Source organism: Macaca fascicularis, chromosome 9, assembly GCF_037993035.2.
Source record: "Macaca fascicularis isolate 582-1 chromosome 9, T2T-MFA8v1.1".
Classification (NCBI taxonomy): Eukaryota; Metazoa; Chordata; class Mammalia; order Primates; family Cercopithecidae; genus Macaca; species Macaca fascicularis.
Window position 1 is genome coordinate 57,831,516 of NC_088383.1, and position 18,153 is coordinate 57,849,668.

At 44.2% G+C, this 18,153-nt stretch overlaps 1 protein-coding gene and 1 long non-coding RNA gene across 33 annotated transcripts in view; one reads left to right on the plus strand and one right to left on the minus strand.

Annotated features, from left to right (window-relative positions):
- Positions 1-14,160, plus strand: part of LOC123575560 (uncharacterized) — a 42,108-nt gene extending 27,948 nt beyond the window's left edge. The window contains exons 2-3 of the long non-coding RNA XR_006700871.2: positions 11,020-11,121; positions 14,099-14,160. This is a non-coding gene — a long non-coding RNA (uncharacterized lncRNA). The remainder of the gene's footprint in view (positions 1-11,019; positions 11,122-14,098) is intronic.
- ARHGAP22 (Rho GTPase activating protein 22) overlaps positions 1-18,153 on the minus strand; it is a 210,414-nt gene that overhangs the window by 177,038 nt on the left and 15,223 nt on the right. The window lies entirely within an intron of this gene.

The window sequence follows — 18,153 nt, forward strand, 5'->3', positions numbered from 1 at the left end:
TCCTCGAGAAGAGCAACTCCAAGACACGTAATTGTCAGATTCACCAAAGTTGAAATGAAGGAAAAAATATTAAGGGCAGCCAGAGAGAAAGGTTGGGTTACCCACAAAGGGAAGCCCATCAGACTAACAGCAGATCTCTCGGCAGAAACTCTACAAGCCAGAAGAGAGTGGGGGCCAATATTCAACATTCTTAAAAAAAAGAATTTTCAACCCAGAATTTCATATCCAGCCAAACTAAGCTTCATAAGTGAAGGAGAAATAAAATCCTTTACAGAGAAGCAAATGCTTAGAGATTTTGTCACCACCAGGCCTGCCCTACAAGAGATCCTGAAGGAAGCACTAAACATGGAAAGGAACAACTGGTACCAGCCATTGCAAAAACATGCCAAAATGTAAAGACCATTGATGCTAGGAAGAAACAGCATCAACTAATGAGCAAAATAACCAGCTAATATCACAATAACAGGATCAAGTTCACACATAACAATATTAACCTTAAATGTAAATGGACTAAATGGTCCAATTAAAAGACACAGACTGGCAAATTGGATAAAGAGTCAAGACCCATCCATTTGCTGTATTCAGGAGACCCATCTCACATGCAGAGACACACAGGCTCAAAATAAAGGGATGGAGGAAGATCTACCAAGCAAAAGGAGAACAAAAAAAGCAGGGGTTGCAATCCTAGTCTCTGATAAAACAGACTTTACACCAACAGAGATCAAAAGAGACAAAGAAGGCCATTATATAATGGTAAAGGGATCAATTCAACAAGAAGAGCTAACTATCCTAAATATATATTCGCGCAATACAGGAGCACGTAGATTCATAAAGCAAGTCCTTAGAGACTTACAAAGAGACTTAGACTCCCATACAATAATAACGGGAGACTTCATCAGCCCACTGTCAACATTAGACAGATCAATGAGACAGAAAGTTAACAAGGATATCCAGGAATTCAACTCAACACAGCACCAAGTGGACCTAATAGACATCTACAGAACTCTCCACCCCAAATCAACAGAATATACATTCTTCTCAGCACCACATCGCCCTTCTTCCAAAATTGACCACATAGTTGGAAGTAAAGCACTCCTCAGCAAATGTAAAAGAACAGAAATTATAACAAACTGTCTCTCAGACCACAGTGCAATCAAACTAGAACTCAGGACTAAGAAAATCAATCAAAACCGCTGAACTGTATGGAAACTGAACAACCTGCTCCTGAATGACTACTGGGTACATAACGAAATGAAGGCAGAAATAAAGACATTCTTTGAAACCAATAAGAACAAAGATACAACATACCAGAATCTCTGGGACACGTTTAAAGCAGTGCGTAGAGGGAAATTTATAGCACTAAATGCCCACAAGAGAAAGCAGGAAAGGTCTAAAATTGACACCCTAACATCACAATTAAAAGAACTAGAGAAGCAAGAACAAACACACTCAAAAGCTAGGAGAAGGCAATAAATAACTAAGATCAGAGCAGAACTGAAGGAGATAGAGACACAAAAAACCCTCCAAAATATCAATGAATCCAGGAGCTGGTTTTTTGAAAAGATCAACAAAACTGATAGACCACTAGCAAGACTAATGAAGAAGAAAAGAGAGAAGAATCAAATAGATACAATAAAAAATGATCAAGGGGATATCACCACCAACCCCACAGAAATACAAACTACCATCAGAGAATACTATAAACACCTCTATGTAAATAAACTAGAAAACCTAGAAGAAATGGATAAATTCCTGGACACTTACACTCTCCCAAGACTAAACCAGGAAGAAGTTGAATCCCTGAATAGACCAATAGCAGGCTCTGAAATTGAGGCAATAATTAATAGCCTACCAACTAAAAAAAGTCCACGACCAGAAGGATTCACAGCCGAATTCTACTGGAGGTACAAGGAGGAGCTGGTACCATTCCTTCTGAAACTATTCCAATCAATAGAAAAAGAGGGAATCCTCCCTAAATCATTTTGTGAGGCCAACATCATCCTGATACCAAAGCCTGGCAGAGACACAACAAAAAAAGAGAATTTTAGACCAATATCCCTGATGATGCAAATCCTCATATTTTTGCATCCAATATCGATGCAAAAATCCTCAATAAAATACTGGCAAACCGAATCCAGCAGCACATCAAAAAGCTTATCCACCATGATCAAGTGGGCTTCATCCCTGGGATGCAAGGCTGGTTCAACATACACAAATCAATAAATGTAATCCAGCATATAAACAGAACCAAAGACAAAAACCACATGATTATCTCAATAGATGCAGAAAAGGCTTTTGACAAAATTCAACAGCCCTTCATGCTAAAAACTCTCAATAAATTCGGTATTGATGGAAAGTATCTCAAAATAATAAGAGCTATTTATGACAAACCCACAACCAATATCATACTGAATGGGCAAAAACTGGAAGCATTTCCTTTGAAAACTGGCACAAGACAGGGATGCCCTCTCTCACCACTCCTATTCAACATAGTGTTGGAGGTTCTGGCTAGGGCAATCAGGCAAGAGAAAGAAATAAAGAGTATTCAGTTAAGAAAAGAAAAAGTCAAGTTGTCCCTGTTTGCAGATGACATGATTGTATATTTAGAAAACCCCATCGTCTCAGCCCAAAATCTCCTTAAGCTGATAAGCAACTTCAGCAAAGTCTCAGGATACAAAATTAATGTGCAAAAATCACAAGCATTCTTATACACCAGTAACAGACAAACAGAGAGCCAAATCATGAATGAACTCCCATTCACAATTACTTCAAAGAGAATAAAATACCTAGGAATCCAACTTACAAGGGATGTGAAGGACCTCTTCAAGGAGAACTAGAAACCACTGCTCAGTGAAATAAAAGAGGACACAAACAAATGGAAGAACATTCCATGATCATGGATAGGAAGAATCAATATCGTGAAAATGGCCATACTGCCCAAGGTAATTCGTAGATTCAATGCCATCCCCAGCAAGCTACCAATGACTTTCTTCACAGAATTGGAAAAAACTGCTTTAAAGTTCATATGGAACCACAAAAGAGCCCGCATTGCCAAGACAATCCTAAGTCAAAAGAACAAAGCTGGAGGCATCATGCTACCTGACTGAAACTATACTACAAGGCAACAGTAATCAAAAAAGCATGGTACTGGTACCAAAACAGAGATATAGACCAATGGAACAGAGCAGAGCCCTCAGAAATAATACCACACATGTACAGCCATCTGATCTTTGACAAACCTTACAAAAACAAGAAATGGGGAAAGGATTCCCTATTTAATAAATGGTGCAAGAACAGAAAACCAAACACCGCATGTTCTCACTCAAAGGTGGGAATTGAACAATGAGATCACTTGGACTCTGGAAGGGGAACATCACACATCGGGGCCTATTATGGGGAGAGGGGAGTGGGGAGGGATGGCATTGGGAGTTATACCTGATGTAAATGACGAGTTGATGGGTGCTGACAAGTTGATGGGTGCAGCACACCAACATGGCACAAGTATACATATGTAACAAACCTGCACATTGTGCACATGTACCGTAGAACTTAAAGTATAATAAAAATTAAAAAAAAAAAAACAACATGTGCTTGATACTTGCAATACACTCAAGTTAAGAGCCATGCCTTCCCGTGCCGTTATTTTGCATTTTCACCCGGAAGCACTTCTCTTCTGTTTAAGGATGTCTGATTCTAGCAGGAACTAGACAGACGGTGCTCACATTGCACCTTTTTGCAAAGGAAGGGCCTTCCTACAACGTACACACACACACACACACACACACACACACACACACACACACCCCTGCTTTGCTGGGCTTTTCTTCTGGCTCAGATCAAACTCAGAGGAGGGAAGATCTGAATGTGCCTCAGCTTCCAGGCTTCCAGGGATGATCTGTGCTCCATACCTATCCACACCCAGCCATCCTGGGACCCAAGCAAAGGAGTGTGTTTACATGTGCACAGCATGTAGCCCTATGACACCATTGTCACCTAGAACAGAAACTGCTTCCCCAAATGCTCAGCTCACTACCAGCATTTCTAGTCCCAGGAGAGACCTGGGCAAATGAGTTTCCAGTTCTCAAAAGCAGCCATGTCCCTCCTTTGGTATATTGACTGTAAAAGTCTCCATGAGAGACATGTGGTCCCATCAATCCCATTTTTGGCCCAGCAACGTGGATATTAGCATACTATTTGACGTCCTGATATTATGCTGGTTTCTTACACTGCAATAGCTAACCCTATCCCCCGCTAAATCAGATCCAATTATAAGAGAGACTCACCTAGGAGGCTTTCTTGGTTTTGTCTTTTTCTTGTCCTGATTCCAGACCAGGAGCCCAGCATGGAAACTGGAGGGGTGTTGTCAACAAACAGGCTGAGTATGAATTCTGATGCCCCCAGGGTCTCAATCTTGGGGACCCCATCAGGACCAAGGACATCTACCCCTCAGTGTCTTTGTGAAAACCTGTGAAAAACAGATGGAGCTTCTAGATGGTTCTGAAATCCAGTAGGCTATTAATGTGGCTGCTAGGAGGTGCTACATTGATATTTGTTAAGCATTTGCCTTCAGAATTGAAGCCCTGGCCGCTGTTCCAAACCCATGGCACGTTCGGAACTTCCTGAATATCCTGGCAGATACTCAACCCTTTCCCTCCATGCACATTTGCTGACAACCAACGCTGCATGAAGCCCAATATCCAGCCCTGTGGAAGGTGCCCTCTCAAGAGACAGAGTCGCCCGTCCCCAGGACACTCACGTGGAGGGTGTGGTACAATGGGAAATAGATATTTGATATTTGTACCAGGCACAGAGCTCCTAAAACCCTGGGAGTTTCCTGAGTGACAGAAGTGAGGGGAGCATTTTTGATAATTCAGAGCAAGCCCCTTTCAAAGGCACCTGAGGCAAGGTTAAGGAGGTGACTGTGGGAGAGTGGGAGCTGGTTGGGCATGGTGGGGAGCCAGCCATGTGATTAGAGGGCTACAAGTTTCAGCCCTATCCTTGACCTCCAGGAAGGAGAGAGGAGCTGGAGATTGAGTCCAATCACCAATGACCAATGATTTGATTAATCATGCCTACATAATGAAGCCTTCATAAAAACCCCTATACGATGGGGTTCAGGGAGCTTCCGGGTTGGTGAACACATGGAGATTCTGGGAGCAGGGTGTGCAGGAAGAGTGGAAGCTCCATGCCCCTCCCTCTTCCCTGGCCCAGTGCATTTCCTGCAGCAGGCTGTCCTGAGTTGCATTCATTATCATTAACCTGCAAATGTCAGTAAAGTGTTTTCCTGAGTTTTCTGAGTCATTCTAGTGAATTATCAAACCTGAGGAGGGGTTGCGGGAATCTATTAATGCACAGCCAAGTAGGACGGAGTGTGGATGGCCTGGGCACCTATTTGCGTCTGAAGTGGGGGAGGTCCTGTGGGACGGAGCCCTAACCAGTGTGGTCTGCACTAGCTCTGGAGAGCTAATGTCAGACTTGAATTGAATTGAATTGAATTGAATTGAATTGAATTGAACTGTTGGACACCCAGCTGGTATTGGAGAATCAGAGAGGGCAAGACAGCTGTCCGAGGATGTCTGTCCTCACTCTAGGTCCAAGGCATGGCAGGCAGGGCCTGTCCCATTCCCATCTGGGCTAGCAGCCAGGACAGGGTTTGGGAGAGAGCTAGTGCTCCACACTGAGTGGGGACACAGGGTTGCCCAGGGCAGGTCACTGGGAAGCTTGGGCTCATGCCCACAGCATCTTGCTCCTCTGGTCAAGTTTTTAATTTTGAATTTCAGTCTCCTCTGATATTCCAAGGGCGTTATGAAAGATCCCAACTGATAATGTGAGGCATGCATTGTAAAGGGCCCCGGGTGAGGGGCACTTTGGGCCCGGCCTCCGGTGTGGCTGGCTGAGGTATGTGGGCACTTCATTCAGGCCACCAGGTGCTCTACTGGACACGCTACGGGGTCTGGTGTGAGGCTGGCTCAGCCCAGAGGAAGAGGCATCTTTGTCATTTGTAGAAAGTTACTGTCTATACTTCAGTTCCTTACCCTGCACAAGAGTTGCTTGAAGAATCAGTCCCAAGTAAAACGTATTAATACAGTTCTTTGGGACTCAAAGAAAGGAGGGCAATGGCCAAGCTGGCATCACAGGGACAGACATCTGGCCTCCTTCTCTTCCTTGCAGTGGGTGAGTGAGTCTATCTTGGGAGTCGTCAGGGTGCCTGACCGGCCACCCTCTGTTCAAGACGGCCCTGCTTTCCAGTTCTGCACTCACGCAGTCTCAGAACCAGCCCTGATGTGGCCAGGAGCATGCTGTGCCCGGTGGCAGGTCTACCATTAGTACAGGTGTTACAGTCCTTGTTTTAGCAGTTACCATTTGCTGAGCATCTACCACACCCCAGGCCCCAATATCTTGATTTACACACATGGCCACCCAAAGATGTCTTGTTAATTCTTGTTTTAAGAGAAAAGTGAGACTCAGAGCCAGTGTGTGCAAGGTCACTGGCTAGCAGATGGCTAAGCCTGCTGGGTTGAGTAACACCAGGTGGCCCCTGTCTGTTTCCATAGCAAGGATGTGGGCACAGATGTCCACCATAAGGTACTTGCATGATGGAGTTGACTGCCTGTTCTGTTGGCTTTGGCTCTACCCTACCACCTCGAGGCCCCAAACCACTCCATAGGTCCAGAAGTCTGCTTTCAAGGCATTTGATTCCATCTGGTGACTCCTGTTAGCAAATTTAAAGCATATGAACTTTTTGAAAGTTATTGAGTCATGCCCTTGACAATATAGTCAAAGTATATTAAAGCAATAGGATTTCATCACAAAATGGATGTAAACCTCTTCCCATTCCCCAGGTGGCCCCTTGGAGTCATCAAATTCGGTGCAGATAGGACATGGGGCCACAGTGACATATCTTGCAGTAAGGGGAGCAAAGCTTGCCTTCCCATCCACCAACCTGGGGAGTCCGAGCTGAGAGAGGCCACCACCCTCAAGATGCAGTGGTGGCCATGGCCGTGACTAAGGGAGGAACACAGTGCACACCCCTGATCCATGTGTCTGCTCCTTGGAGTTTATCTTGCAGGGAAAGGTGTATTCACAGCATTACGTGTAACAGTAAAAATCTAGAGATACCTGGAATGGGCTCTGTTGTGCTACCCAGATGTCCCAGGACTAGCTCCCAGCAGCTAACACCCAGCCCTTTCAGCCTTTGCCTCCACTGGGAATTTCTCAGAGACATACTCCCTTACCAGGGCCAGCCACCACCACTGGCTGGTCATTTTGGGGGTATAGAGGCCTGGCCTTCTTGCCTCAGCTTAGGAGAGCCCGAAAAGCCCAGCTGACCCTCAGAGCTAAGTATGGAGTCCACTGAGGCTGCTGTTGTGCCTGCATTGCAGTCTGATTTCGCCTTTTGCTCATTCCTGCTTCCTGCCCTCTCCATGGGTGTCAATCACAAGGTCATCTAGATTATCTCCTGTTTTCTTCTAGAAACTTCATATTTTGTATATTTGTATTTAGGTCTACCATCCATTTCGAGTTGATTTTTGTAAAAGGTGTAAGGCCTATCCTTTCTCCATTGAATTACCTTGACTTCTTATGAAAGGTCAGTTAGCTACAATTGTGTGGGTCTATTCCTGTTTCTCTATTTGATTCCATTCTTTCATGTGTCTATCCTTTTGCTCATATCACCCTGTTTTTTTTTACTGTAATTTTAGTGTAAGTCTTGAATTTAGGCTGTGTGATTCCTTCATTTCTGTGTTGGTTATTCTAGATTTTTTGCCTTTCCATATAAATTTTAGAATCAGTGTGCCAATGCTTGCTAGGATTTTGATTGAGAATTCACTGAATCTATATAGATCAATTTGGGAATAATTGACATTTAAATAATATGGAGTCTTCCAATCCACAAACACAGAATAGCTCTCTATTTCAATCTCTGATTTTTTTTCCATCAATGTTTTGTGGTTTTCTGCAATAGATCCTATGCCTGTTTTGTTAGTTTTATAAGTAAATATTTCATTCTTTTGGCGCTATTTTAAATGACAGATTAAAAAAATTGATTTCAACTTTCAATTGTTCATTGCTGGTGTATGGAAAAGCACAAAATAGCTTGCTAGGAGTTTGATTGGGATTGTACTGAGTCTATATACCAAGTTAGAAAGAAGTTACTTTTTTTTTTTTTGACGGAGTCTTGCTCTGTCTCTAGGCTGGAGTGCAGTGGCGCAATCTCAGCTCACTGCAATCTCCGCCTCCCAGGTTCAAGTAATTCTCCTGCCTCAGCCTCCTGAGTAGCTGGGACTACAGGTACCTGCCACCACGCTCAGCTAATTTTTGTATTTTTAATAGAGATGGGGTTTCACCATGTTGGCCAGGATGGTCTCGATCTCTTGACCTCGTGATCCACCTGCCTCGGCCTCCCAAAGTATTGGGATTACAGGCGTGAGCCACCGTGCCCAGCCTGGAAGTGACATCTTAACAATACTGAATCTTCCAATCCATGAAAGTGGAACGTCTCTCCATTTATTTTGATTTTCTTAGATTTCATTAATCAGAGTTTTATACTTTTCTGCACAGAGATCATGTACATATTTTGTTAGATTTATAGGTATTTAATTTTTGTGCTAATGTAAATGGTATTGTGCTTTTATTTTCAAATTCCAGCTGTTCATTGTTGGTATAAAAAAGGCATTGATTTTGGATATTAACCTTATATCCTGTGACTTGCTATAATCACTTACAAGTTGCAAGACTTTTTTTCCATCAATTTTGTGGAATTTTCTGCATAGACAATCCTGTCTTCTGTGAAAAAAGGCAATTTTATTTTTTCCTGCATTCTGTATATATATGGTTTCCTTCTCTTGTCTTACTGCATTTGCTAGGACTTCCAGCACAATGTTGAATAAGAGCGGTGAAAGGGGACATCCTTGCCTTGCTCCGAACATAGAGGGAGAACATCTGGTTTCTCAAAATTAAGTATAAATTTTGCTGTACGGTTTTTGTGGATGTTCTTTATCAAGTTGAGGAAGTTCCCTCTATTTCTAGTTTGCTGAAAGTTTTTATCATGAATGAGTGTTAGATTTTGTCAAATGTTTTTTCTGCATTAATTCATATGATCATGTGATTTTTCCTCTTTAGACTGTTGATGTGGTGGGTTACCACATTGTTTATCACATATTAACTACCACATGACAGTTTTTTGAGTGTTCAATCAGTCTTCCATATCTGGAATAAACTCCACTTGGTTGTGGTATATAATTCTTTTTGTACATTATTGGATTCAATTTGCCAATATTTCACTAAGGACTTTTACATCTATAGTCATAAAAGATACTGATGTAGCTCTTCTTTCTTGTCTTTATCTGGTTTGGGTACTGGGGTGCTATTAGCCTGACAGAATGAGTTAGAAAGTGTTCCCTCCACTTTTATATTCTGGAAGATACTGTGGAGAATTTATCTAATTTCTTCCTTAAGTGTTTGGTAGAATACACCAGTCAAACCACTTGAGAACTAGTGCTTACTTTGTTGGAAAATTGTTATTTATTTAACTTCTTTAATAGTTATAAGCCAATTAAAATGATATATTTCTCCTTGGGATATCAATTATACTTCTTAAAAAATATTTTCTTGTTGCCCTAGATTTTGCAATATATATTTACAGCTAATCTGAGTCCATTCTTAAATAACACTACTGCTTAAAAAATAGTACAGGTTCCTTTTATCAGTATTCCCAGTTCCTCCCTCCTGTTCCTTATAATATTACTGACATTCGCTTTGGTTATCTACCTGTTATAATCACCCAACACATTGTTGCTATTGTTACTTGGACAAACAGTTACCTATTAGATCAATTAAGAATGAGAAAAATGAAGACTTTGTTTTACTTTCATTTATTCCTTCTCTGATGCTCTTTCTTTATGTAGATGTGAGTTTCTCACCCATCATTTTCTTCTTTTAACGTTTCTTGTAGGACAAGCAATGAATAGCCTTGGCTTTTGTTTGTCTGGGAAAGTATTTAGTCTCACTTCTTTTTTACAATGAAAATTATTTTTCTACTTCAATAGTTTTGGGGTACAGGTGGTTTTGGTTACATGGATGAATTCTATAGTGATGAATTCTGAGATTTTAGTGCACCTATCACTCGAGCAGTGTACACTGTACCCAATATGTACTCTTTTGTCCCTAAGACTCCTCCCAACCTTCCCCATGAAGCCTCAGAGTCCATTATATAATTCTTACGCCTTTGCGTCCTCATAACTTAGCTCCTACTTACAAGTGAGAACATATGATATTTGCTTTTCCATTCCTGAGTTACTTCACTTAGAATAATGGCCTCCAGCTCCATCCAAGTTGCTGCAAAAGACATTATTTCATTCCTTTCTATTAACCTTCACTTTTGAAGAAAAATTTCAGTGGGTATGCAATCCTATATTGGTGGGGAGTTTTATTGCAACTTTTAATACACGAACTATTCAACATATTTTTATTTCAACAGTTGAAATATTTCACTTCACTCTCTCCTTGCTTGCGTGGCTTCTGTTGTGAAGTCTGATGTAATTCCTAGCCTTGTTCCTCTAAAGGAAAGGTGGTCCCCATACCCCTAGCTTCTTTCAAGATTTTCTCTTTTGTTTCTGCATTTTGAATGTGATATGCCTAAAATGTGTACATTTTTTGTTTTTATCCTACTTAGGTCGGTGGTTTGTTGTCTGTCACTGCCTGGAGCTGGCCAACTCCAAGTTTAGAGGGCACACAGTCCTTCACAAGACCAGCCTCACTTCCAACACCAACTGCAAATTGGGGGGTGTTCCCAAAACCACCCTGGCTAGGAGCTGTGCTGTCTTTAATATTTGCTGTGTCTCCAGATGCCAGAGCCAATTCATTGATTTTAAGTTTGCTCAGCTTTTTCCTTGTTGTAAGAATGAGAGTGAAAATGTCTAAGTTTTCACATGTCAGAGATGAAACCAGAAGCCAGAGTCTTTCCATTTTCATTACTCTGCACAATGCTGACTATTCTTTTCCTTCATCTACCCCTGGAAGATCCTGAGTCACCTGCTAGAGGCCTATGACCCACATGGAACACATCAGTGGACAGTTCCCTCAGGCCTTTCCATTGGATGATATGAGCATGAGCTCTGGAAGGTAAGGGTTTTTGCCAATTGTGTTGCCTGCTGTATTCCAGTGCCCAGAGCAGTGCCTGGCACAACTCATGTTTGCTGGGTGATTGAATAAACTATCAACCCTTAGGAAACTTTTGAGATCATTTCCTAGGCCTGTCCACCTTTAATGGCCCCAGTCAGCTCTCATTTCTGCAGATAGTCTACCTTCTTCTGAGACTCCCAGGTCTGAGGTTTGCACTGACTGCATGCTAGAGAAGTAAAACTGGGAGAAAGCTTCAAATATAGGGTCCCTGTGTCCAGTCTCCATCATACGACTTGGTTTTCAAAAAATTCCCAAAGGAAACAATTCTCAGCCAGAGATTAACAGTGGCATCTGATTGTTTGTCTGGAAGGGAGTTCCCTCTTATTCAGGGTTTACCCTGTGCCTTTCCTTGAACTCTCTGCTTTTAATTAGACGTGTAATCCTTATTACAGTATTGTGAGATATGGCCTATTGTGCTCTCACTTTTACAATGAGGAACTGAAGCAGAGAGATTAAATCACTTGAGTAAGGGCACAGAGTAAGCAGATGGTAGAACCTGGATCCACACCCAGGCCTAGCTTTCTCTAGACTGTTTTTACATTTTGTGGGAAAATGATGCCAGCAGCAGGGAGGGAGGGCTGGCTTTCCCTGTGGACTTTCCACAAGAAAATCTCTGTTTATATCCATCTGCAGTAGGAGATGGGCACATTAACAGGGACAGAGTCATTCCACAGGGCTAAGAGGAGGAGGGAGCCGAGGACTGGCATGGGAGGAGGGAGAGCCTTTCCCAACTCATCACTGGGCCAAGCTGGCTGCAGGATGCCCTGACTCCTGGAAGTCTCCAGGGCAGGTGTCAGAGTTGACACCATGGGCATCTATGCCCTATGTTCTCCCTCATCTTCCTCCTGGCCACCAGGATGCTGCTTCCTCCCATGCTTGTTTCTATGGTAACTGATAGGAGGGGTTACCTGCCAGCCAGCTCACCTGTTGAGAGAAGCCAGTTTGCACCAGTAGCTCAGTAGTATCATGGGTAGCTGAATGGGTACATTCAGATTTGGGTGGCGGTTTTGATGGCAGCAGCCAAAAGCTGCCAACAGTGTCCCTAAAAGCAGAGGTTCTGCTATGAATGAGCACTAAAGGTGGGTCAGCTCAGATCTGGGTTAAGTCCTGTCTGCCACTAACTAGCTGTGAGCCTTTGGCAAGTCAGTAAACTTCAGATCTTCCGCTTCCTGATCTAGCCAACAGGGAAAAGTTCTCTGCCCTCACAGAGCTGGGCCATAGGACAGGATAAGCCGCTGGGTGCAGGGGGCGGTGAGCCTGCACTGTGGTTTGCCCATTTCACAACTATTCCTAGAGTCAAATCATTTCTCCCAGATGTGCAGAAACAGAAAACATTGTAGGAAACTGGGTCTCTAAGAAGAGCCGCTGACTCAGCCCTTATTTGGTTCTGTGGCTGGGGGTGGGTGAGCCTGGGCTTCCGCTTGGCTCCCTGGAGGGCAGTGTGGCTGGCAGAGCATCTGTCTAGACACTCTCTGAGGCTCTGCCCAGCCTATTCCTTGGAATAGACTCTCCTCTGCTTCTCAGGGCTGACAGTTCTGAGCCCAGGAAAGCAAGAGGGCTGAATTGTGTCCCCCCACCCCAGTTCATGCTGAAGCTTAACCCCCACTGCCCCATACAGAAAGTGGCTATATTTGGAGATAGGGCCTTTAAAGATCAAAGTTAAAATGAGTGATTAAGTTAAAATGAGGCCATTAGGGTGGGTCCTAGTCCAATATGACTGGAGTTCTTATAAGCAGAGGAGATAAGGACACAGACACTGACTATGTGAAAACAGAAGGAGAAGGTGATATTTACAAGCCAAGGAGAGAGGAGAAAGAAGCTTGCTGACACATTGATCTTAGACTTCCAGCCTCCAAAATGGGGAGAAATACATGTGTGTTGTGAAAGCCCCGTGGCCCGAGGTACTTTGTCATGGCAGCCCAAGCAGACTCATGTACCTGCCCTCCCTCTTCCTCAGTGTGAACAAGGGAATTCCAGCACCCATGGGAGGCTCTTGGAGGCAGGACTCCTTCTGGGTCCACCATGAATGAAGCACTTCACCTTGTTTCTGGGCCTCTCTGTCTCTTGTTGTCCCCACCCCCACTTCCGCACTGGGCCTTGTGTTTCCCTGGACCCCAACTCCCTGTCTCCCCAGGCATGACTAGTTTCATACTCCTCCAAGGTTGGCAAGAGAAAAATGCCTGGGGTTTAGGTCATAACTTGCAGCACAGCTTTGGGTGCCCCGTAACTTATCCCAGTCCCTTGGCCAGCTCTAAGTTCAGCCACGGCTGTGGTGAAACATCCTCTCTTGGGTGAGCCCACTGATGGCTTCCCACTCCAGGCTCTCAGGCCTGGACTTTCTCTGAAGCCACAGGGACCTTGGAGCCCTGGACAAACAAATGCAGTCCAGAAGGGCTGGGTGTCCACACCCCTGGGGTGGCCCTCAGCCAAGGGAGAAAGGGGGCTGGGTAAGCCCTACCCTCTCACCTTCCAGGCTCACGGCAGGTGAGTCTGCACTCTTCCCTGTGGAAGTGAGTCTTGGGACAGCAGCAACCTTCATTATGCCCCTCACACTGGCCTCCCCTCCTTCCCGGTGTCACTCTTTGCCCCATCAGTCCTGCTTCCTGGCATCACCTCCCAAATGAACCACCTGCACCCAAGCCCTTGTCTTAGGCTCTGCTATTGGACAACATAAACTTAAACCACTTCCTGGCTGGGGAAGCAAGATGGAAGGACTGCACTTTTGAACTTCAGTTTTCTCCTCTGTAAAATGGAAACATTAATATCTTGCAAGCTGTCTACAGGAATTAAATGACATCACCCTTGTGGATATTGAAGAGAGTTGTAAACTGTGCAAGGTGATCTCAATGCTGTTATTTATTATTATTTTTAGTCTGGTGGTAGCATCAGGTCCTTACTCTATCTCTTTTTATTAAAGAAAGAAGAAGGAAAATCTCCATCTTCAGACTCATTTCCCAGGGGTCCTGTGTTGTCAGGTGCAGGTGAGCATCCTGGAGAGGCATGGGGGCTAAGGGGTTAATGACACAGCTGCTCCCTCTTCCTCTGCCCTGCACAGCTTCAGCATTTCTCCAGTGGCTGTCAATAAAGGCATGTTAGCTGTGGGGACACTGCGTAAAGGAGACATTTGGGGTGTCTGGGTCTTTCCAGCCCAGGCCTGTGTCCATGCTGTCTGTGTGCCTGTGTCCCATGCTTGGTGCTTGTGCAAGGAGACTGGGGTGAGCAGAATGGAGCCCTTAGAGCTTGTGACATGGCCCTGGTCCTCTTCCAGGAATGTCTGCTTGATTCTGCCCACTGGGCTGCTCCTGCCCAGGCTCCAAGAGCCAACAGGGATTCTCCCTGCTCTGGGACCCTGCCTTGAACCCCTGGGATGCATCAGGATCCTCCTGTTTCTGGCTGCTTCTTGTATCCCCTGCACCAGAGCCCTGCCCTTTTGCGGACCAAGATCTCCTAGAAAGAAGGGGCTATATCTCTACACGTGTTATGTGTGTCCAAGCTTTAGAGCCATGACTGCTGGCAAACAGTACCAGCTCAAGACCCATTGCTGTAGTCATCACTGGTAGGACAGTGGGAGACCAGCGAGGAGTTCTCACTTGAAGTAACCACAAAGAGGCCATGAAGGGGGCAGGAAAAGCCCAGACGTTGACTGGCATGCAAAACCCAGAGTGCTGGGAGGGAAGTCAGAAGGGACAGGACAAAGGGTCCAGGAAGCAGAGCCACTTGTAGAATCAGGATATGAAAGTAAAAGGTAACAAGTTGGAATAGTACACTGGGGTGGGCAGAAGACATATCAGGGAGGGCTGGAGTCTGAGAGGCTTCCTCGTGATGGCCAGGACTTTAGCTTCATTCTGAGAGCTCCAGTGTGAACGGCCAGAGTGGGTTGTTGGAACAATCAGAAAAGCTACCTGCATACACATTGCTGCTATCTCTGCCAGGCCAGTCTCTGAGAAGCTGATCTCCCCAGAAGCCAACCAGGCCTTTAGATAAATGCCACTGAGAGTTTACTGCCCTGGGCATCCACAGTTCTGAAGCTGCCGATGGAGACAGGCTCCAACTATTGTGTTGAGGTGGGGGACAAGGGGTAGAAAGGATCCATGAATTATTGCTTGTGTGAGGCCATGCAATAGGTGTCATTCGTCACTCACAGAGCTGTTGTCCAGAGACAGCTGACAGGGGACACACGTATACAGATGGATGGATGGATGGTGAATGAATGAGTGGCGGATGAATAGCAAATGGATGAATGGTGAATGAGTGGGTGGATGGGTGGGTGAATGGGTGGATTTTTAGGTAGATGGATGGATGGTAGATGGGTGGCTAGATGGATGGATGGTAAAGAGATGGGTAGATGAATGACTGGTGGATGTATAAATGGATGGATGAATAAATGGATGGATGAATGGGTAAATGGATGGATAGATGGGTAGATGGATGGATAAATGGTGGATGGGTGGGTGAATGGATGGATGGCAAATGGGTGAATAGATGGATAGATAGATGGATAGATGGATGGTGGATGAGTAGATGGGTGGATGGATGAATGGTGGATGAATGGGTGAATGGATGGTGCTGGGGTCAGTGAGACGGGATGAAAAGAAGAGAGAACCTGCTGGAAAGGTCAATAAGAAAAGGCACAAAGTATCCTCACTTCACCTATCCCTTCACCTACATTCCCCTCCCAACAAGATGTCTCCATCCTCCTCACTGCCAAAGCCAGTAGACTGGCCTCAACTTACCTTCTTTCTCCCCCTTTTCCACATGCTGCCAGCCACTTGTGCATTCCATCTTCTTAGACTCTGTTATGTTTCTGCTACCACTCTTTTGGCCTATATTCTCATAAGCTTTCCTTGGACTGCTTAAGTAGTCTCCTGACTAGTTGCTCTCCCTGCTCTGGTCTCTTCTCCCTCTGCCCATCCACTACCCCTCCTAGAGCCATTCCCTTAGAATCTTAGAATGGCTTCCAATCTTCCATTGTTTTCCCGTAATAGAAACTGCAGAATGAGGTCTTGTAGCTGCTTCGTAATGCAACTTGGTTATGCTGAATTACACTTCCCAGGATTCCCTTTTGTGTATCTTTCCTATAAGTCTGTGCCACAGGGAGATTCCTGGGGGGATGTGGGGGACATACATTGCTGCCGATCAGTGAATTCACCTCATCAGTGTGAAGCAGCAAGTGAGCCTGCCATTGTTCCACCTTCCCATGAAGCCTTGGGCAACTTCTTCAACTCCCGGACCAGGGGTGTGTGTGTGTGTGTGTGTGCGTGTGTGTGGTGTGTGTGTGTGTGTGTGTTTAGCTTAATGATGAAGGGCCCTGGCTTCTGCAGGATTACCTTGTACCACCAAAACTAATCATCCCATTACCCAGCTAGAAATCCCAGACACCTGAGTGTACTGTCCAGTACTGTCCAGTACTGACAGTACTCCCCTGCCCAGTACTGTCAAGTGTTATCCATTTTTCTTCCCAGTATCTCTTGAACCTCCTTTTCCCTCTATATTCTTACTTACTCAAGCCCTCAGGAAGGTCACCTGACCACCATTAGTCCCACTTCCATGCTATTTATTCATTCTATGAATAATATTTATTCACAAACAACTATTAAACATATATTATGTGCCAGTCATAATCCTAGGCACTGTGCAAAAGAGCTCTAACTTTAACCTTCCCCTTCCCCTCCTAATTCTAGTGGTGCTTAAATAATGAGCAAAGGGATAGTGGCAATAATGCCTGCAAGATCGTGCCTATATCCTAATAAGAAAGGGGGTATGGGAAACTTGAAATAAAAAAGTAAAAGGCAGGACTTCCAGCTATGGCTAAATGATGAAGTCAGCAAATTCTCTCCCCAAAACACAACTATAAAGCTTGAAAAAACTGATAAAAACAACCATTTCTGTACTCTGGAAATTGACCAAAGACATGCAACAATCAGAAAAGCGCTTATGCCTGAAAAACTGCTAAACTTTGAGTAAGAACAAAACAAGTCTGCTTTGCACTGTTGTACTGTTTGTTAGGGCAATTCCTATCCCACTTTTCTTTTTTTCTTTTTCTTTTTTTTTTTTTTTTGAGACGGAGTCTCGCTCTGTCGCCCAGGCTGGAGTGCAGTGGCCGGATCTCAGCTCACTGCAAGCTCTGCCTCCCGGGTTTAGGCCATTCTTCTGCCTCAGCCTCCCGAGTAGCTGCCTATCCCACTTTTCTAAGCTCAGTCCTCACAGAGGTTCTGTCAGAGTGGGGCATTGTCATAGGGAGTAGCAATTTTGCTGATGCAGTCCAAAGTTGCTTATTCAATTATGATTGTCAGTAGAACTGACAATATTGGCAGCTAGTGAATGGGGAGGACCAATGCTCAATTAGTCTGAGGTTGCAGTCCAGGTTGGGGCAAATATATTCCTGGCTTGGACTGTATGCATGTGCAGTGGAGACCAAAGATGGCTCAAAGTATCCACACATTCTTGCCAACTCTAAGGCCGAGGGCATGTGCAGAGGTGACATGAAAGGTCCAACAAAAAGTAAAAACCAAGGCAGTCTTGAAAACAACCTGAAATTCCATTAAGCTGAATGGAATTTCACTATGCAGTAACTTGAATCTATAGGAATAAATGAAAAACATGTGGGTTAATAAGAAGTTCCGATAAATATATTTTTCCTTTTAACATCTTTTAAAGACATAGTATGTATAAAGCTATAACAGTATATTTTCAGGCTTATCATATATAAATAAGTGTTATAAATGTTATATATGAACTTTGAGAATATTTCCCTACCCATGCACAGATCTGTTGGCAGAAAATAGAGGGTTTACTGGCTTATGGTTTGTATATGACTTCTGTCTCATCATTGGCTGATTACTAAATTACACAGAAACAAGAGTGACCCCTAGGAAGGCAAGTTTAAAGGTAAAAGCAAGAATAAAGGCAAATATAACACATATTAGTTGCTATGTTCTGTGAGGGAGACAGATTTCACAGATTAGGCCAGGC